Source organism: Sceloporus occidentalis, unplaced genomic scaffold (assembly GCF_023333645.1).
Source record: "Sceloporus occidentalis isolate IW3139 unplaced genomic scaffold, rSceOcc1.0.p SCAF_18, whole genome shotgun sequence".
Taxonomy (NCBI): Eukaryota; Metazoa; Chordata; class Lepidosauria; order Squamata; family Phrynosomatidae; genus Sceloporus; species Sceloporus occidentalis.
This window is the reverse complement of record NW_028316998.1, coordinates 629190-651333: the sequence shown is the minus strand read 5'-3', so window position 1 is coordinate 651333 and position 22144 is coordinate 629190. Positions and strand designations below refer to the sequence as shown.

Below are 22144 nucleotides of genomic sequence, written 5' to 3'. Positions count from 1 at the left end.
CACCCACACAAATCATATATTGTTTTGTTCAGCACAAGTAGGGCTTTCATTATTAAGCTGGGTAGTACATTGTTTTGTTTGAAATAAACTGGAAAAAGTGGGGAAAAAATGAAAAAAAAATTTTTTTTTACAGTTTTGTATACATACAAATTGTACACACATTGAACCAATGGGAAAAAATTATCCCTAATATATTCATTAAGTTGTCCTGATTTGGAAACCACCCAGCATGGCCAGGATTTTTATCTATTTTGACCAGTATAGGGAAAATATTGCAAGGCATGCATCACGTTTTTGAAATGTAATTTTTTTCAAATTTGGCATGGTAGTCTAATAACTGCAATAGTTGTCACAGATACAGATTATCCCCCCAAAATTATATGTTTATGAACAGTAGATAAGTCAAGGTGTACAACTAGGGTCATTTTGACACTTTTCAAACAGGGAGTTTATCACCAATTGCTGCCAAATTTTGAGGTATTTTTATATTTTTTTGGTTTTTTTTGCATATGTTGCAATGTTGCTTTAGATTTTATATTATATTTTGTATAGAATATGTGCAACTGCAGAAGAAAACACCAAATTGTGTTCACCAACATCCCCCGGTTCCAACAAGGCCTCACATGCATGGTTCATGCATTTTTTGAGGAAGCTATGAGTGCAAAACTGGAACATGCGCATTTTACTTTTCAAATTTGGTATTTTCAGAAATTGGTTTCCTGGGCCCATATCCCATTTGGGACATTTTGGAAGCCCCCCACTGTAAATTACCCCATAAAAGTACATATTTATGAACGGTAGACGAGTCAAGGTGTTCAACTAGGGTAGTTTTGACAGTTTTCATCCAGCCATTTCTTCACTGATGTCTGCCAAACTTCACAGGGAAATTATTTTATTGCGTTTTTAACGCATACATTTCAATGTTGCAATTTATTTCTTGCACAGCATATGTGCAACATTGGAAGAAAACACCACATTTTGTTCACCAACATCCCCCGGTTCCAACAAGGCCTCACATGCATGGTTCATGCATTTTTTGAGGAAGCTATGAGGGCAAAACTGGAACATGTGCATTTACATTTTTTTAAATATTTTTTTTTATACTTGTAAGTGACAGGTTTAGGCCGCTGACATCAATCAGGGAGACCGATCAATAATCAGCGACTTAAAATGTCACCGACATGTCATCAGGTAATAATTATGATTTTTTCATTTATTAATAATGTGTTTTTTCATAATTACCCTAGATGACCCCTCTCTCTTTGTAGAGCAGGGTCATCCGTGGGCTGCCATAATGATCCGATCACTCCTATTGGCCAGGAGCGATCTGATCAGCCCAGCCCAGCCCAGCATTTGACCTGGAAGCACCCTGGACTTTCAGGTCAGTGCTGGTTTTTTTTTTTATATTATTATTTTTTTATTTTTTTTTTAACTCTTTCAATGCTGATGCTCCATTGAAGCACAGCATTGACTGATATTTAGTCCCCAAGCTTGTGGGGACTAATATTAACCCCTGCAATGCTGCGATGGGGGTCATACACAATCGCAGCATTGAAGGGGTTAATTGAGGAAGAGGGGGGGTAGGGGTTAACTGAGGAAGGGTGGGGGTGGGGGTGGGGGGGCTGGTCTCCACACTCATGTGGAGACCAAAGAACCCTGTCTCCCTGTCCCTGAAGCTGCCTCTGGCAGCTGGGACACAATCTCCAATAGACTGGAGATTGTAGGGGAGGAGTCTCTTTGATCAGTCCTACAGGACTGATCAAAGGACTTCTGGGGGCTCGTTTTTGCTGTTGCTGGTCTGCCTGGGCTTCCAGGCAGACCACCAGCAGCAGAGCCACCTACAAAACGGGAATTAACCCCTTCAATGCCGCGATCACGCTGCACTGACGCTCTCATGGAGCGATCAGGCAGCAGGGGGGTGTTGGGTCAGGTCCCCACACTTGTGTGGGGACCCATTCAACACACCACTCCCTTCCCTGAAGCTGCCTGTGGCAGCTGAAACCCCGATTGCAGATTTTTCTGCAATCGCGGTTTCTGCCTAGAGAATCACTCCGTGGGAGTGATCGTGGGCTTGGGGGCGGGCTCTGAGCGGCTCTGCTGGTCTGCCCAGACTCCTGGGCAGACAGCAGCAGCAGCGCCCCCACGATAGCGGCGATGTGGGGGTGGTTTTTGGAGAAGACGTACCTGGTACGTCCCGGTCCACCGGTGACTGTTAACCAGGAAGTACCAGGTACGTCCTGGTCCTGAAGGGGTTAAATAATACTGGCTCTGCCACAGGCTGCTGCTGATCTCAGGTTCCACAAGATCAACTTTAATGTAGATATCGCCAAAACAATTACATGGCTTTGAAAACAAAAGCAAAAAAGCTACAGGAAGTTTCATAAATTAGTTTACTTATTCTAAAGGGTGTAAACACAGGTAATGTAACACAGGTTAATGACACGGGTAGGCACCTACATTGCTCATGGTGGACATTTACTGGGCTCTGCCGTGGCAAATTTAATGATGTGGGCCTTCACAAACCTGGCCCCAGACACTGGTGTCCTTGCATCGACACTTTGCATTTTCCTGGTTAATGGGCACATGACTTTAGTGAACACATTGTTCAAAGATAGATATCAGCTTAAGTTTTCTTAAGTGATATAAAGTATCTAAATTGTTGTGATAAGCAAGCCAATGATTAAATTTTTTGTAACATCTATGGAGGTTCTGGAACAGTATTTCAGGGAAAACATAGTGGGATAGCAGGTGGTTGTAACAAATGACTGGAGGCTACTGGGACATACTGGCCTGAAGACTGACCACATATAATGCAAGATTATTTTTCAATTTAGCTCTGCGGCTAAGCGCAACAAGGTGGATCTCCCCAAACTTCTTGGCACACTGCCCAAAAGTTGGACAACCTGAAATGTTGGTGGCTGGAGAAACCCATTTTTTTAAGTAACCAATACGCACTTCCCCAAACGTATGCCAAAAGCAACAAAGTGCATCCTCGAATGGATTAAAGCAATACTTTCCTCCCAAATTCAGAAAATAGATAGATAGATAAACTGTTGAATTTGGGGTAAATATATATGAGCCAGTTTTGCCATTTTTTCACATTCAAATTGGTGAATTGTTATTTAATGGTGAATTTATACTTATGAATTTTGTGGCTCAACTGAGGTGGCTCAGTAACGTAATGTTCTCAGATAAGGCATTTACAAGGACCTGCTGTGTTACTTGAGTATACGTTTCAGCTAACCAAAACATTTATTTGATGATTGCTATTACTCAATACCTTTTCCAACACGTAAACATTCTTTTATAAAAAGGATCAGGACATTTGGTCCCAACGGTGTACAGGTTAATGAGAACGCATACTATGTTTTTAAACAGGCTCAAATTCTGGCATCAAGGAAGGAAGTAGGGCCAGAGATGATGTAGGGTTTTCAGTTATCTTCTGCTGGAAACTGAAATGAATCAGAATCCAGTTCTGATTTTCTTATTATAATTGTAAAAGAGAAAGTCCATAATAAACACTATTAAATCCATTTATTTCTAAATTTCCAAAGTCCTTTAAAATTATAACAACTTAGAAACATTCTGCTAAGTTTGAATTTGAGTTCACCAGAAACACCATGGAACATTAAAACACCAAAACAGTAGCTAGGAAACAGTCTTGCAATTCTTCATTATTGCGAAAACCAGACAATAAATACTCTTTAATGAATGGTCATAAATATGCACAATGTGATAAGTATAAAGTCACATTCACATGCCTTGGATATGTGCAGAGAGAGACAAGAACATTAAATTCTAAATGCCAGAACCCCAAGTAACAGGGTCCCCATAGCTTTAATTGTGTGCTTCATAGAAAAGTCCGCTTAGTGGACTAAGGAAAGTATTCAGAAGTTTGGGCAGACTGGATGGGCCAAATGGTTCTTATCTGCCGTCACTTTCTATGTTTCTATGGTGTACAAGCACCATCCCTTTATACTGATTTAATAATCATAGATAAAAAGACTGTGGATCAAGCCTGGACTGGCCATCTAAACACCTGGAAAATGCAATAGATCGGGTCCTGCAGTGTTCAGCTGGATACAAGCAACCAATTCTGGGAGAGTATAAAAACGTAACTTAAGCAACATGTATGTCATTTTATGGCTACTGTCCTTTAAGTACCAGGACCGTTTGTCATTTTCAGTTCAGCCCTGCCGTAAACCTTTGTCATAATCACTATGGGGTGTTTCCAGGACCAGCTAGGCTCCTCACTACAGGAAAACCTATAGATCATTCAATTCACTGCACAAATAACACTAATTTCTGACAATGTCATAATCATAAAAAGACAATGGACTGGCCCCATTGGCTGCTTAGCTGAGTGCATGTTTTTGCAATCTATAATTAAGTGCACTGGTTGGTCTTTTTTCAGACACGTACCATCTAAAAGTACTACCTGTGCTTATTTGAGTATAAACAGTTGGTACACTAGCCAATCATATTACTACCTAAAACCCATATTTTATTTTAAAATGCAATCTTTAATAATACAAATTATAAAAGTTCAGGTAAACCAGCAATACTCATACAGACTTCTGTATTTGTCCTCTTTAGTAGGGACAAATGCTCTTTAAGAATGAGTGTATGATAGTGTACTAAAGCCCAAGAAAATACAGTAATGTGTAGAGGAACAGCAGAACATTTTGTAGATATCAAAACCATGCCTTTAACCACACAACTTAATTTGAAATGCTTGAAGGTAAGGTTATAATCTATAATGCATGTTACCATTACAGCAAGTCACCTACCGTGTATCCCTGATCTAAAAAAGATTTTAAGATATATTTTAGTTTTGCCTTATATCGATCGTCCTGCAGAAAACATAACATTGTGCTTGTGATATAGAGCTGCTGTTTTTTGCACAATCTGACCCAAGAGCTCTATATCATTCCACACATGAGCACCTAAGTGTAACAAAGGGATTTTTCTAACCACACTTTATCAGTGAACTATTTAATACTTCATCCTTTACAAAGGTAACATTTTCAATGTGAAAAGATAACCTCTATCCCCTAAAACACATTGTTATTGCATACTTGCCAACAGCTCTGAATTCCCCGGAACAGTCCCATTTTTGGGGTCCCGTCCTGTCAAGTTCGGGTCTGTTCCAGCAGCATTGAGGGTAGTCTAGACCTCACTGCTGCAGGATCATACAAGTGCATGACCCCACCCCCTTTAAGTCCCACTTCGTTTATCCCAGGATCCAGTATGGAAATGTTGGCGAGTATGTTATTAAGATCAGATAAAATACATAAAGATAATTTGAAGTTATTTTACTTCTAACAGCAATGGTCCAAAACATAAATGCCAAAATATTTGTGTTTCCTAAACAGTAATAAGTCAAGAGATACGGAGAAGTCCATTTGGAAAAATGTTTCCAGAAACCAACAAAATGTGGCCCCATAAGTCATTCAGATTTGACTAGCTAAATAAGGCCTATCATCTACCATTTGATATGGTTTGTCCTTAAACTTACACATAAGGATAGAATCAGTGCTTTTTCAGGATAAATTTAAAGATATCCTTGCATTCAAGGTTTGACAGTACTAGTTACAAGGCCTATCTAATAATGGTCTCACATAGAAGATTAGTTACAACAAACAGTTAAGTATTTGACATTACATTTTACAAAAAAATACACAGAATGAGGAATAGAAAATTAAAAAACACACAACAGTTAATCAGATAAGAAGTACCGTTAAAAAGATATAGTAAATGCTAAAAACAAACAGAGAACACAGAGCACAGAGAACACCCCTCTCTAATTCTCTCTAATGGGGCACTGGGCAAACCTCTGAACTTGAGCTTCTTAAAATATAGATTTTTTGAATTTAGGTAAACAATACATATCCAGAACTGGAAACTTTCTTGCGAAGACTACCTGGAATCTGCTTACGTAGTGGCGGGGCTAGGTTCACTTAGCATGGGGCAAGTCCCAGACCACCTTCAATGGGTGAGAATTGGGGGGAGAGCAGGAGAAGGCAGGTATAACATGGGTGGGGTGCAGGAATGGCTACACATCGCTTCCCTACTCAGAGAAAGAAGAAACTCATCAAGAGATTCTGGATCAAGCACAGAGAGTTCCCAGGTGTGGACCATACCTGGGAACTTCTGAGCTCCGGCAGCCTTCTCTTGCGGGACTTCAGCACGCGGTCCCACTGCTGTCAGTGGGCTGTCCCGATGACATTGGTGGGCGGTCCCACTCCCGTCAGTGGGCTGTCCCAATGACGTCAGGGCTGTCCCGCTGATATCAGTGGGCGTTTCCGCTGAAATCGGGGGAAACACTCCCATTTAAAGGGGAAATGGGCAGGGGACAGGCGTATCAAGACCCCGCTCCCGTGACCTGGAGGATTCAGGTGTTGACCCGGAGAACCAGAGATTCTCCCAGAGTTCTCCAGGTCAAACCCGAACAGTTCCCAGGTATGGGTATGTACAGTGCCTTGCAAATATAATCACCCTCCTTGGCATTTTTCCTATTTTAGTGCATTACAACCAGGAATTACAATTGATTTTTATTTTTATTTCATGTAATGTACATGTAAAAAATATCCAAAAATCTGAACATCCCACTGAGCACCATTATTAAGAAATAAAAAGAATATGGCACCGCAACATACCTGCCAATGGAGGGCCGCCCACCAAAACATACAGACAAGCCATCGAGGGCATTAATCAGAGAGCCAACAGAGACCAAAGATAACTCTGAAGGAGCTGCAAAGCTCAAAAGCGGAGATTGGAGTGTCTGTCCATAGGACCACTTTAAGCCGGCCAGAAAAAAATATGCAAACACATTTGCTGTTTGCCAATAGGCATGTGGGAGACTCTCCAAACATATGGAGAAGGTACTTTAGTCCGATGACACTAAAATTTTGCCTTTTGGCTATGAAAGAAAATGCTTTGTCAGGTGCAAATCTAACACCTCTCATCACCCCGAGAACACCATCCCCACAGTAAAGCATGGTGGCAGCATCATACTTTGGTTTTTCATCAGCAGGGACTTGGAGACTAGTCAGGATTGAAGGAATAACGGATAGCGCTCAGGGAAATTCTTGAATGAAACCTTTTTCAGTCTTCCATGCACATGTGCATGTCATTGAGACTGAGACGGAGGTTGACATTCCAGCAGGACAATGGTCCTAAGCATACTGCTAAAGCAACACTCGAGTGGTTTAAGGTGAAACATTTAAATGTCTTAGAATGGCCTAATCAAAGCCCAGACCTTAATCCAATTGAGAATGTGCGGTATGACTTAAAGATTGCTGTACACCAGAGGAACCCATCCAACTTAAAAGGACTGGAGCAGTTTTGCCTCGAAGAATGGGCAAAAATCCCAGTGGCTACATGTACCAAGCTTATAGAGACGTACCCCAAAAGGTGGCTCTATTGACTTTGGGAGGTTGAATAGTTATGCACGCTCAGGTTTTTTTTTCTTCTTGTTTGTTTCACAATAATAAAAATATTTTGCATCTTCAAATGGTAGTCATGTTGTATAAATCAAATGATACAAACCCCCAATATATGCATTTTAATTCCAGGCTGTAATGCAACAAAATAGGAAAAATGCCAAGGAGGGTGAATACTTTTGCAAGGCACTGTAGGTGAACCACAATCTAACTTATCATAAGCATCATATACATTGTTAATTTGTGTGTCTGTATACCAATTATATTTTCAATCACCCATGGTGTTTTTAAATAATAAAATTATGTATTATTATGTTGCATCAATGGCAATTTTATTTATGACAAATCCAACTCAGGAATTTATCAATCATACAGGTATACTACTGTTACTCAATCACCCGGAGTACATATACTACCTTATCTTGGTCACCTGATTTAAAAAATACAAAGGAGCTTATAAAGCAGGTGGTCTCTCATGTGCTTTTGAGACACACATCCTGGTACAGGAACCACTTCCTGCTTTCACCAGAGAGGAAGTGCCCATGAAACAAGCCATATGCGGCAGGCAGTGGGTGGAGTTTTTCCTCATCAGTTTTACCTACCTTTCCCTGCAGCTCCCCTGACTCTAAGCTCATCATGACACACAGGGGTCAACCAGTTTATTGAAAGACAATCAGGAAAGGGGCAGCTATAAACCTGAGGGTGTTTGGCGTATAAGCAGTTGCCTTTTTTTTCTCTACTGTTACAAATTGAAGAATGCAACAATTTAGCTTTGAACTCAGCGATCCAAATATAGCTGGTAATGTTCCATAAACTAGAACAGCATTGTCACTACACAGTATATTCACTAATGTGGGCACCACTAATGAAGAATACATATTAAAGTACTTTGTAGGGGCTCCTCTGGGATTTCTGCTGCATGAGATGATTTTCTAAGTAGGCATCCTGCCTAGTGAGCTATAGAACCCCCTTGTTATACTCACCCTCCTGAGATAGGACACGGCAGTGAAAAAAAAGGTACAGCATGCAGCAAAGTGATTGCAATAGCATCTAAATTTGTAACACCTAGCTCTGTTATGTGGAGGCAAAAAAAGGAAGAGGATGAAAAAATGAATACAATTAAATTCTAAACAATACCTAAAATGTGTTTGTTTTGAACACATACTCCCCTGCAGGAAGCCTGATACGGACTGATGAATTATAGTCTGCTTCAACTTCAAATTTCTTAGAATATATACCACAACCGGTATTCTCAGAGTTATGGCAACACATATACTCTTAAACAGAATTCTAAACAAGATGTTTTATTATGATCATTTACTAAGGCTAAAAATAAAATTTGTTTTGATTTAAAAAAAAACAAACAACTAAAGTTTCACACCTTTTTTAAAGGGACACAAAACAGTTTATGGAAAAAAGATTAAGGTACCACAATACAAATGATAGGCTGTAAGAGTTTCTGTTCTAACCCACTCAAATAATTATTTGCTGACTTAAAGGGTGAAGCACAAGTAATACAGTCGTGGCCAAAGGTTTTGAAAATTAAGTATTGGTCTACAGAAAGCTTGCTGCTTCAGTGTTCTTAGATATTTTTGTCAGATGTTACTATGGTATACTGAAGGATAATTAAAAGCATTTCATAAGTGTCAAAGGCTTTTATTGACAAATACATTAAGTTTATGCAAACAGTCAATATTTCCAATGTTGAGCCCGCTTTTTCAAGACCTCTGCAATCTACCCTGGCATGCTGTCAATGAACTTCTGGGCCACATCCTGACTGATGGCAGCCCATTCTTGCATAATTAATGCTTGGAGTTTGTCAGAATTTGTGGGTTTTTGTTTGTCCACCCGCCTCTTGAGGATTGACCACACGTTCTCAATGGGATTAAGGTCTGGGGAGTTTCCGGGCCATGGACCAAAAATATCGAAGTTTTGTTCCAAGACTTAGTTATCAATTTTGCCTTATGGCAAGGTGCTCCATCATGCTGGAAAAAGCATTGTTCTTGAATGGTTCGGAGAAGTTGCTCTTGAAGGATGTGTTGGTACCATTCTTTATTCATGGCTGTGTACTTAGGGAAAATTGTGAGTGAGCCCACTCTCTTGGCTGAAAAGCAACCCCACACATGAATGTTCTCAGGATGCTTTGCTGTTGGCATGACACAGGACTGATGGTAGCGCTCACCTTGTCTTCTCTGGATAAGCTTTTTTCCAGGTACCCCAAATCAGAAAGGAGATTCATCAGAGAAAATTATTCTACCCCAGTCCTCAGCAGTCCAATCCCTGTACCTTTTGCAGAATATTAGTCTGTCCTTGGTGTTTTTCTTGATACCAGGCCATCCTCAAAAAGTCTTCGCCTTATTGTGCATGCAGATGCACTCACACCTGCCTGCTGCCATTCCTAAACAAGCTCTGCACTGGTGGTGCCCCGATCCCACAGCTGAAGCAACTTTAGGAGACAGTCCTGGTGCTTGGTGGACTTTCTTGGACGCCCTGACACATTCTTCACAACAATCAAACCTCTCTCCTTGAAGTTCTTGATGATCCGATAAATGGTTGATTTAGGTGCAATACTACTAGCAGCAATATCATTGTCTGTGAAGCCCTTTTTGTGCAAAGCAATGATGACAGCACGTTTGCCATGGTTAACAGAGATGTTACAATGATGTCAAACACCGCCCTCCTTTTAAAGCTTCCAGTCTGTTATTCTAACTCAATCAGCATAACAGAGTGATCTCCAGCCTTGTCTTCGTCAACACTCTCACCTGTGTTAATGAGGGAATCACTGATATGATGTCAGCTGGTCCTTTTGGGGCAGGACTGAAATCCAATGGAAATGTTTTTTGGGGATTAAGTTCATTTTCATGCCAAAGAGGTCTTGGTGCATGTTCCATGGTCCATGGTCCTTATCTGCTATCTAATTCTATGTTTTGTTACTATAAAATAATCCTCTATGGCAGCCTAAATTTTAATGATGAAAGAAATCTGAAGCACTATCACAAAATCCATAATTAGTTAATTCTAAATCTTTATTTTTGTGAAATACTTGTATTTGTGAGATAAAGACAGCTGGGAGGTGAATGAAATCAAATTAAACTGTTAGTTATTGCTAGGGTCCTGCTGTGACCTCCAAAGGCAGCATAATATGTAAAAGTCACAACAGCCTGATATTATAACCTTAAATAATAGGACTTGTAGCTCATGGCTTCTAACTGGAAAATGTCTACAGTACCCTTTGTAATTTCAGTCTTGTCTCACAGCACAAAAACATACTATAGTTGTTTAATACTTTATCTCCCAGATCTGTATGGTCTTGGTGCTCTGGAAGTGATAACCCCAATTCATCTTCCGCTTGTTCTGTATACTCTGGGGTCCCTAGAACAGAAATCCATTGTTTATTTTTTCCAGAGATATACTGATAGTACATTATATGTCCCCAAACCAGAGTGGCAGCTACAGATCCACTCATCAGCACCTGTTTACCTTCAGAATCTCTTCTTCTAGTTATTTTACCGTACTTTTTAATGCCTGTTGTCCATTATATCTTATCCTTTCTCTTAAGGCGATCATAAAATCCTGAATTTAGCTGGTATGTGACTACTGATGCTAACGTCAGGCATTTTCCTTGGTCACAGGCAGTCCATCACTTGTTTTGAAAACAAATCAGTGAGTTTGAGAATGCCAGCAATAATAATCGGCTTCATAGAGCGAATTGATTGATTATTAGTATAAGTAATATTATTTGTAGGTAGCAGGAAAGAAGGGGTGATTAAATAAAGCAATGTTTGTAACTCTTAAGGGGATAATCCAGTGTGCCAGGAGCCTCCTGAACAATTAATACATATGAAAGTACTTTGTAGTGCCATACACATTCATTGAACCTGCAAAAAAACCAAAAACACTTGCTTTATGAAGAAGCTGCAGCTCCACAGCTGCAGAAGAACACCCCCTATGTGATCTGTTGTATTACTCTAAAATCAATAGAAGTGCTTACTACGTATGCAACCAAAGTGTTTATGCTGGAGCTGATTGACGTTAAGTATGTCCCAGCAAAGAAAGGATTGAGAAAAGTGTGGTGACACATGTAATAACTATTGCAAAAATGAATGCAATTCACTTTGAACGATATTCACCGTACATTCAAATGACATATCTCCCACAACTCCTTGATGAAATAAAAATAAATTTTACTGTACCTGGGGAACATATTCCTATACTATGTTATTGGGAATTAAACAGGAGAGAGCATTGGGAGTATGGGAGATATATAAGGGGGAGCTGATATTATTTTTAGTTCACTAACAAGATAATATTGACCTAAATCTACTTTATGACTGCAAGTAGACAGCATAGATTCTCATATTTTCCTGTTCTTTTAGTTGTGTTTGGTGAACTGCTTCCTAGGCCCTATCTATGTACAAACTTTCACTATTACCAAGTTTGTTGCCCCAGTCAGGAACTGATGTTTTGGTTTTTGTGGGCTTTTCTATGTTTGGTTACAACTGTAGATCCTACTGTTTATACATTTACAAAGGTTTGGCTTTCACATTTACAAGGAAGAGTGTTTCTTAGAAATATAAAACCAGTAATTCTTAGCAGTTCAAACCACAGATCACTTGTAAGGATGATAAAGGGCTAGTTTCCTGTTGCCTGCTCTCTTTTCGTACACTGTACCTTATATCTACTGAGTAATGCTCTGGTTTAAAACCAGGGATCTATCAGCCAAGTCATTTTAACCCTTCCTGGAACATTTCAATAGGATTTCAAGCAGCAACTACAATGTGGCCCTATATCATTATGGACCAATGCATCAACACTAGAGGGGGAATTGTCTGAAACTTTGTAGGTGAAGTATAAGGTTATGGCTACACTGATGATGTTGACAATATCATTTGGGCATTGCAGTAGTATGTACTTTAGTAGTACATATTTTTTGTCTTGCTATGCACTCCTAATTATTGAGTTTAGGTTTTTCAGCCAGATGTGGCAGATGTATAAAATCAAGTACATAGTCATGCTATCTCCATAAACACTCACAGCAGAATGGGTCATACTAAAGAGCTCAGTGACTTTGAACAAGCCACAAGTCAGGTTGTTAAATTTCGGCCCTGCTATTTCTGCCCCGGTCCTCTGTAAGTTCTCTGTGCATTGGAAGATTCATGGGTTTCCATGGCCGAATAGCTGTACACAACCCCAAGCTCACTTTTTGCAATTCCAAGTTTCAGCTGGAGTGGTGTAAAGCACACTGCCACTGCTCTCTAGAGCAGTGGGAATGTGTTCTCTGGAGCGATGAATCATGCTTCTCTATCTCAAAGTCTAATGGATGAATTTGGGTTTGGTAGATGCCAGAAGAATGCTACCCGGAATCCATAGTGCCTACTGTAAAGTTTGGAAGAGGAGAGATAATAGTCTGGTTTTTTTTTCAGGGCTTGAGCTAGGCTACTTAGTTCCAGTGAACGATAATGTTAATGCTACAGCACACAGACATTTTAGACAATTGTATGCTTCCTACTTTGCAGGACCAGTTTGGAGAAGGCCCTCTTCTGTTCCAGCATGACTGTGCACAAAGCAAGGTTAATAAAAACATAGTTTGATGAATTTGGTGTAACGGAGCTTTAATGGCCTGCACAGAGACCTAAACTTAACCCCATAGAACACATTTAGGATGAACTGGAACACCGATTGTGGGCTGCGTCTTCACATCAGTGTCCACCTTTACAAATGCTCTTCTGGCTGAATGGGCAGAAATTCTGAAATCTTGTAAAACACCTTCCCAGAAAAGCGAAGGCTGTTATAGTAACAAGGAGGTATATTAATGCCCATGATTTTGAAATGGGATTGCCAACAAGCTCATATAGGTGAGAAGGTCAGGTGTCCACAAACTTTTGGTGATATAGTGTATAACCTGACTGATGTTTTCGTACTCTCTCTTCCTTGTCTTGATAAACAGCATTGATTGAAACATTTGACATGCACATTATCCTAGGGAATGCCCTGGCCTATGGTTTGTACAATACAGCAGTAGTATACATAATGATAATTTTGACAACTTCTCAAACGTGCAAATGTCATATAGGAGAATGGGTTTGGTTAATACATGTTACACTTAAAGAAACATCCAAAATAACATCCTTTTTCTTCAATGCCAGAGATATTTCATGGTTTCTTGACCAATTTCGTAATATATTTTCAAATCTGTTATGAATAAATATAGAAATGACAAACCAATCTGTCTACTTGGGGACAAAATCAACCCTTAAAGGGCCTAATTGGTTTGGGCATGGACCTTGGCATAAGTAAACTAATTTATTGAAATTACCCTCATCTTGTTCTTTGATGTCAATGACTGTGTTTCTGGAGATAATTAATTTTAAAATTAAGATGGTAGAGACAACATTATCTAATCAATTTCCTGCTCTCTAATTCTCCTCAACCTCCCTTTCAAAGGCTGCCTGACCCAAATCAATAAAAATCCACAGCTTAACAATAGGTCACTTAATGGAGTGGAATAATCTAAATACGGGAGTAAAAAGGCTAAAATACTTTTATTTGGTATGCAGGACTAAAAAATACAGGATTTAACGGCAGGTCTGATCATTTGATGTACAGATAATGCAAACAGCATGGCAGATCATCCCATCACAAAAGAGAGTGAAGGGATAGATGTCTGACATATTTTTACTTGTCTACATATTAAGTAATATCATTGCTGGGTAGGTAATATATGATGGACACTGTGACCCTAAATGTTTGTGGTTATATTACAGGGGCCATGGGCCTTATCAGTTAGTTTCTTCACATGTTCATCTGCTGGATCCTGAAATGGTTCTACCATATGCCCATCCAGAAAAAGGAGCATAATAAATATAAAGTGGTATCAAATATGAACAAGAAGGAAATACAAAGAAAACTAGTGGAATTTTTAACAAAATCATTGTCTCTTCAGAATTGCAGGAACTCCTTGGGGCTTTAATTTGCTTAATACTTAATAGGTCAGGTTGAATAAACATGTGTATTTGCATAAAATAATACAGGGTCTCTGAAGTGGCAAGAGGCAAATGCAGCAACGTAGAGTGGTCAGGTGCGGAGTGTAGGAAAGCTTATCCTACAGCAAAGAAAGGGCCTTTAACCAAACATATGCTTTTCTGCTAATTGCCGAGGCAGGATGAGACATGACTGCCACTACATTTAACAGCCACAAACAACATAAGGGAAATACAGCACATGATCACTTAAAAGGAGCTTCAGAAATTGTTCTCCCAACATCAAATACAAAGATACTTCCCACAGAGCAAAAACAAAGTTGTTTCAAGATGGATAAATCATCGTATTACAATAAAAAACCATCCTAAACGCTGCAGGCCTTTTCAAAAGAGGTCTCTCACTTTTTTTTTTCTTCTTTCTTGGCCCAATTCCTGAATGGCAGAGCTCCGAGTCTGAACAAACAGTGTGGGTGGTGACTGCAATGTGGGGCCCCCGTAAAGGCTGCGTTCAGATTCATACCCTGTTCGGAACTAAGTCAAACGGGGGGGGGGGGGAGAAACACATTTTTCATTGCGTAGTTTTTTTAATTGAACGTCCAGGATGCTTTCCGGAACTTGCCTTCTCTTCAGCTCTTGTTAAATACTTAATTTGCTTTGCTCTCTGTAAAAAGCCTTCAAATGCCTGGCTGAGTGCATTAGCCTCATAGGCTGCTGTCAAATGATTAGAAGGAGGCCTGTGAAAAGAATGTCTGGAATGCAGTGGTGTGGGAATCAACAATGCCACAAAGTGCATGGAGCAGAACAAACCCAGCCATCACCCCAGACAAAATGTAACCATTTAACTCTTGTGCCGCAGCGAGCTGGCACCGAGATGGTTAACCTCACCTCGGCATTCCATTAGTCACCGAAAGGTGATCTTTTCAACCCACATGCTTCCCTCCGAAAAAATTCATAAATACTAGAGGGGATTGGCATGTGATTGGATGAGGTAAACATGTCTCCTGCTAATTTTGCAGCTGAATGGAGCACATTTATTTTTAAGCTGTTTGTTTATTTTCATGCGTTAACCCTGTTTTTCCTAACAGCTTCTGTTATTTTGCATCCACAATGCATTTCCCCCCACTTTGCCTACCACAATCTTTCATGAAACTGTAAACCGACCTCCGGGCACCCCCAGAAAGAGCACTTTGCGCGGGACAGTTCAGATTTCGCAACACCTTCCATCTGAGATCAACGTCTGTCATACTTTTTGGGACAGAGGTAGAGTCCGGTGGGTCAGCAGATTTAATTCTCTGATGTCTGTGACACAGGAGAATGTAACTTTGCATGCGCAGAGCTGTGCTCATGCGTGTGCAGAACTGTGCGCATGACAACCTACAATATGTGACATACCTACAGCCAATGATCACAATGTAAAGTAGAACAATTTTGATTATATAGGTAAACAAATATCTTTTGTGTTCAGATCGAGTACACGCAATTCACAGGTGACCTTTCAAACAATTACATGTAAGGTTAAAATCACCCTTTATTTTCATTTTAATGGCAACCAAGCGCTAAACCTACTTATTTTTTTGCCCATGCCATTACCCGTCTGCTGTCTGTTGACATGGCAACAGCTGTATTTCTTTTCCTCTGGCCTTGTACAGGGCTTAATCTGTTTAACCTCACATCGAACCAGACTTAAAATTATTACCACCATAATTAGATATAGAGCATCAATATATGTGTTTAACAAAACAAAACATGCAGAGCAGTAGGGCAAAAATGTTAAAAATATAGTAAATATACATTAATTGTGGGAAGAATGTTAATGTAGCAACACACAGAAGCACCCTGACAAATTTATTAACATTTTTATTATTATTATTTTAACAATTACCATGACTGTTTTGTTTATAAACTCCACCGATCCTTCTAGTACCCTCCAGAAAAAAATGCATATCGGCATTTCTCTAACTGCGTTTTATTAGTGCATAAGGACATAAGCATTTTTAGGTGATACAGTGGGGGGGATACAGTGGGGGGGGGGGGGGGGGAGAATGGAAATAAAGATAACTGTTTACAAAATTATGAGATTCCAGACATCTAAATGAAAGGGGGGTGATTTAATTTGTTTTGTCAGGACTTTAATCTATTGTCAGGAATGTAAGTCACATGGTCTTCTATTACATAATATTCTATAATACACAAAGGTTTGCCTTATTAAGAAATATACCTTTGCAATAAAGAGGCACATGCCAGGACTAACAAATTCCATTATACTACTACATGGCTATTTTCCTTCTGAGGCATTTCTCCTCGTTATAAATAGATAGATGTTAATTCCTAGGCATTGGTCCATGGTCTCACTTGCTGTGCCATAGAATCTTTGTGCCATAGAAACTTTGACTGCAGATAATAACTATTTTTGCTGATACCTCTTTTTCCTGATGTAGAGACTCAGGCCTAGATCAGTTCTCGGTCTTGATTCAGGATAGCTTCATGTTTATCCCATGCATGTTTTCATTCCCTACCAGAGCCACATGGAGGAGTTGTAACTATATGGCTAACCGCAGCTGCCTTATGATGAGCCTATTTAATGCTAGACAATAGCAACATATGAATACTTCCTAATACACATGAATACACTTTTTAATTGGGCTTACTGTAAATTAAGATCAAAGCAAATTAAATTTAGCACCTACACGTAACCTCAATAGCATGTTGAACATGAAATCAAACACAGGTCTGTTATGTTACCGATTCCTCAAAACCTTTAACCCCTTCGTGACAAAGGCTGACTTTACTTTTTGTACCCTTCGTGACAATGGCCGTTTTAACATTTCTGCGCTGCTCGTGTTTAGCTGTAATTTTCTTCTTTCCCGTTTACTGAACCCACACATTATATATTGTTTTTTTCAGGACAAGAAGGGCTTTCTTTAGATTACATTGTTTTGATTGTATCATATTATTTACTATTAAAAAAAGTATAAAATATGGTGAAAGTTTCTAAATTTCAGTTGAAAAATCTTTTACTCATCTATAAAAGGTAATGAAAAAACCTGCTAAATAGATTTTACTATTTGTCCTGAGTTTAGAAATACCCAATGTTTTTATGTTTTTTTGCTTTTTTCTACACATTATGGGGCAATAAGTACAGGTAGCGTTTTGCTATTTCAAAGCCATTTTTTCCAAATCTGGTAATTCTTCCCCTCATGTGCCATTTCGGGTATATTTGAAGCCGGCCAATGCAATTTACCCCATCAATTCATATATTTTTGAAAACTAGACAGCCCAGGGTATTCCAAATGCTAGTATTTTAACCCTTTCCAAGCACTAATTCCACCATCAGCCTTTGTCAAACTTTATGGTAGTAATTTTTTTTGCATTTGTTTTTTCACACACATTTTACTTCAGGTATGAATAAACAGGTTCTGGTATATGTCACTATCATAAAACACCCCAATATGTGTTTAGCAACATCTCCTGAGTACAGCGATACCTCATATGAATGATTTTGCCTGGCTGTTTGGGGGCAAAAGGGTCACATTTGGGGCATGCGCATTTTCAATGTTGAACTTTGGCGTTTGGCGATCAACTGCCCATGCCCTATTTGGTACATCTTTGAGCCGGGCCATTTCAGTATGCCCAATAAAGCCATATATTTTTGAAAACTAGACACCCCAGGGTATTTAAAATGCTAGTATTTTAACTCTTTCCATGCACCATATCTACCACCAGTCTTTGTCAAACTTTGTGGTAGTCATTTTTTTGCATTTGTTTTGTCACACACATTTTACTTTAGGTATGAATTAAAAGGTTCTCATATATGTCACTATCACAAAACACCCCAATATGTGTTCGGCAACATCTCCTGAGTACAGAGATACCTCACATGAATGATTTTGCCTGGCTGTTTGGGGGCAAAAGGGCCACATTTGGGACATGCACATTTTTCAATGTTGAACTTTGGCATATGGGGATCCACTGCCCATGCCCTATTTGGTACATCTTTGAGCCGGGCCATTTCAGTGTGCCCAACAAAACCATATATTTTTGAAAACTAGACACCCCAGGGTATTTTAAATGCTGGTATTTTAACTCTTTGCATGCACACATTTTACCACCAGAATTTTTTCAAAGTTTGCAGTAGTATTCTTTTGTGTGTATTTTTCCCCCACACACCTATGTAATGTATGAATTTACAGCTCCTGGTATATGCCGCTGTCACACGACACCCCAATATGTGTTCAGCAACATCTCCTGAGTACAGTGATACCCCACATGCATGGGTTTGTCATTTTTTGGAGGAACTAAAAGGCCACATTTGGTACGTGTGCATTTTTCTAATTGGAAATTAAGTAGACACCCCATGGGCATTTAATATGCCAATAATAATAATAACTCTTTCCATGCGAGAATTGTTTTAAGCTAATGTGCTAATTTTAGGACTTGCTCACAAAAATATATTTTTTATATATATATTTTATTTTTTTTGCCTTTTCAACTTGAAGGTTCCCCTGATAGTGACATCAGTGGGAAATTATTTTTACATTTTACTGTTTTTTTTACTATTTTTTTCTAATTATTATTAATTTTATTTTATTTTTTAATTTATTTTTACTAATCACACTGTGATTAGAAAGCTGGGCTCCATTGACTTGCATGGTTGAATGCAGTACCTGTAATCAACCTGCAAGTGGAGCCAGAGTTCTCTAGAGGGTCTGGAGACCGTCTAGCGAACTTTTTCATCTTTATTATTTTTTTCCCGGGCGGCCGCCATCTTGCTGATGGCGAAGATCACTGGCAGCTGCGGCTGTGACCGCTCTCCGGAGAGGTCACAGTCCATCTAGAGGTAAGTGTTTGGTGTCGCTGGATGCCTCCTGATCGAGGCATTCCAGCGACACCATTTAAGTTTAGGAGGTGATCGTTGATCGCCTCCTAAACGCTTTTAAAACGGGCATCCGCCGCCATACAATGTATGGCAGTTGTTGACGCCCCGGGGAGGGGCCAGAGATGGCCCCTGGTGCCGATCGTGGCGTTGCTGAATGCCTCGAGGTCGAGGCATTACAGCAACGCCGTTTGGGTGCAGAAAGCGAACGTAGATCGCTTTCTGCAGCCGTTTAAAGACGTGCCGGTTCTGGCACGTCATTTGTCGTAAACGACTTGTGCCAGAACCGGCAATTGTCATTAAGGGGTTAAAAACATTAAGACGTTTTTGTCCACTACTATGGAAACAAATGCCTACAACTTATCAAGGACTTTATCTTAGGTCACCTGACTAAAGCTAGGAATTAAGTATTCCCTAATGTAGCAAAATGTAATATTAAATAACTCACTGACAATTAGTACATTATATTTAGTCAGCTAATTACTATGTTTTATAGCATATATATGCAACATTGTTATACTCGCACTGTCTCCTTCATGGGTCTTGTTTTTCATGCCACTGTTACGTTGCTAGAAGCAGCCAATTATTTTTTTTCTGCACATAGTATCATTATATCCCTTAAAACTCTTCCACAAGCCAGTTCCTGAGCTAGCTGGCAGTAAGTATAGCGCGCATACACTTTACCAAGCAGAAGGCGTGTTCTACCGAACAAATGCCTTGCAAGCTTAGGAGTTAAGAGGAGACTCCTAAAAAAGATAAGAGTAAGTAAAGGTTGCATCTTTTAGTGAGGATACTATTGGTGGACTACAGGAATCTAAGATGAAACCAGTGACCGTAGCAGTTAATTTAATATGGTCTCAATGCATTTGATATTCTTTTTCCATGAAAATAAAACTAGAAAATGGTGCCATGCCTGGCTCTAGTTGTGAAACCCATTGGTAACATAGACCCTCTTCCCTGGAAGTTGCCATGACGCAGGGGTTCTTAACAATGCAGAGGTGGCCGAAATGGCCTTGGGATAAAGAGGTGAAGCTAGCTAAAACAAAAGGAAAGAGTACATGTTATAATGCTTAGAAATAATAATAATAATAATATTTTGTTATGCCTTCCAGTCAGTCACTGATCATAATAAAAAACATGTGACACTAGTAAATAAAGCATAACACTGTACGTGTCTTATGTAGCCTTTATATAAACTCTGCAACAACTCTGGTTTTAAAGAGAAACCACAGCTAAAATAAAAAAATTTCCTATAGACAATGTATGTTGCAGCATTTACAAATATGAATATAAAAGTTTCCATAGGATATATCATAGATGTCTACAATATTTCCAGTGGGAAATATGTTCTGTGACTTTAATAATATTAAATAAGCTTCCTACATCTCAATGTCCAATAAAACTTAATAAGAAAACAATGTTGTGCACCTAATAGTTTATTTATAATGAGGCACTTTTGCCTACTACTCTGTGTGATTTAGATGGAGACATATATATATATATATGCATCATAATTAGTCTGCAGTTCCTCTGCATGTACATCCTTAATCATTACCCATCGTGCAAAGCATATGAACCGAGAATTCACTTAAAGCTATTGTAACAGAGGCTAAGTAAGGATCTCAGTCATGAGCCATCTGTACAAAGAATCTTTACCATGTTCTGAAACTTTGCTTAGGGGGTAATTCCCTTGATAGAGACTCACAGTTCTTGTTTAGTGTTCAAATAATAGTCAAATAATGGTTGTGGGCTTCTGTTCATAGGGGGAATGTTTGTTTTTTTTTTGGTATGTCTTAGCCTTTCCTATTTTTATAGTGGTGAAATTGAAAAAGAGGTCTGAAACCAAGAGCAAGATATATTCGATTACAAGCGTAATGGTTAAGCTTGAAGAAACGAAACAAACAGTGCACTTACTATTATATGGCTTATTATATGCTGTGCATTCTTTATTTTAGGTAATTAATGGTTGCATATAGTACACATGCACACACAAAATAGTAATATGCACATATAGAAACCAGCATTACTAGCATTGCTTTATGTAAGATTTTCTTGCAAGTTTAGTCCTACATTTAATCAAATTTCATTAAGAAAACAATAATTTGTTTTCTTATTAAAACCACAGTGGGAAAACTGGAACTTTTTTGTTAATTTCCCTCAACTATATGCTATTGACAAACAAAAGTTTGGACACACATCAGATTACCCATTATCTGTATCCATCAGCAGACAGAGCGTATCTTTGTTCTGAACAAGCCTTTCAAGCCATGGAAGCGTTCAGCAACAACCACATCTTCTGCCAACAATGCAGTGAGAACTTAAGAATGTGATTGTTATGCCTCCTTATTCAAGGAAAATATAATCTGTTTGGTATGGAGAAATGCTGATTAGCCCAATTATCTTGGTTAAAGGGCATGTGAACAAGGATCTTCAGAATTGTGAGATTCCAAAAGTGTCATCTCTTAAACAGAACCTTTCCTAAAATGCTGTGCTGTTCCTTTAAAGGTACTGTCAGCTCACCAAAATGATAATATTATTCAACTTAAGTGTTTTATTAATCTTGATTTCTAGAATCATTTATCCACAGCAAGAGTAGTATTGGTTCTATTCCTCCACCACATCACAGTCATTTTAATAATTATCTTCCTTCAATTGGTTTCCTTTAGCTACTGACATAGACAAACACGGCAAGCAAAATCGCTTTGGATTTAATTTTTGATTAGTTTATGGCGGGTTAGTTTTCGGGCAACAAATTTTGTTTCTTGGTTGCTTTTCCTTTTTCCATGCGGAACAACATTTGGGGGGCGTTGCAAAAGGGGGAGATCCCCGACACCTTCTGGAGTCAC

General features: G+C 39.1%; 1 protein-coding gene across 1 annotated transcript in view; it reads right to left on the bottom strand.

The window, feature by feature from the left end:
* The window catches only part of LOC149302522 (apoptosis regulator Bcl-2-like), a 75834-nt gene that overhangs the window by 23702 nt on the left and 29988 nt on the right, over positions 1-22144 (bottom strand). The window lies entirely within an intron of this gene.